Source organism: Pinus tabuliformis, chromosome Q (assembly GCF_031772625.1).
Source record: "Pinus tabuliformis cultivar Carrire ecotype Pingquan chromosome Q, CPIR1, whole genome shotgun sequence".
In the NCBI taxonomy this organism is placed as follows: Eukaryota; Viridiplantae; Streptophyta; class Pinopsida; order Pinales; family Pinaceae; genus Pinus; species Pinus tabuliformis.
The window spans coordinates 644026617-644027011 of record NC_142296.1 but is presented as its reverse complement, the minus strand read 5'-3'; positions in this window follow the sequence as shown (position 1 = coordinate 644027011).

Below are 395 nucleotides of genomic sequence, written 5' to 3'. Positions count from 1 at the left end.
TAGATAAGAAGTTGGCAATTGTGTTCTATTTTCCGGGCCTATCTAGAATGGTTATGTTGAATTCTTGTAATAGTAGGAGCCATTTGGTTAATCTTCCATTAGTGACTAGTTTATTCAATAGGTACCTAATGGCAGAATGGTCTGTGTGAACAAAAGTTTCATAGCCAGTTATGTAATGTTCTAAACTTGTTAATGGCATGAACTACTGCTAAAAACTCCTTTTCAGTTACAATATAATTTAACTTTGCAGGAGTTAAATTTTCACTAGTATAATAGATTGCATAAGGAGTAAGATCTTTTTGTCCTAAGAGCTCCTAAGGTGAATTGAAGCATTGTTGAGTATGGAAAGGCAATTTCAATTGTTCTTTTAAGATAGGTGCTTCATAATTTTTTTT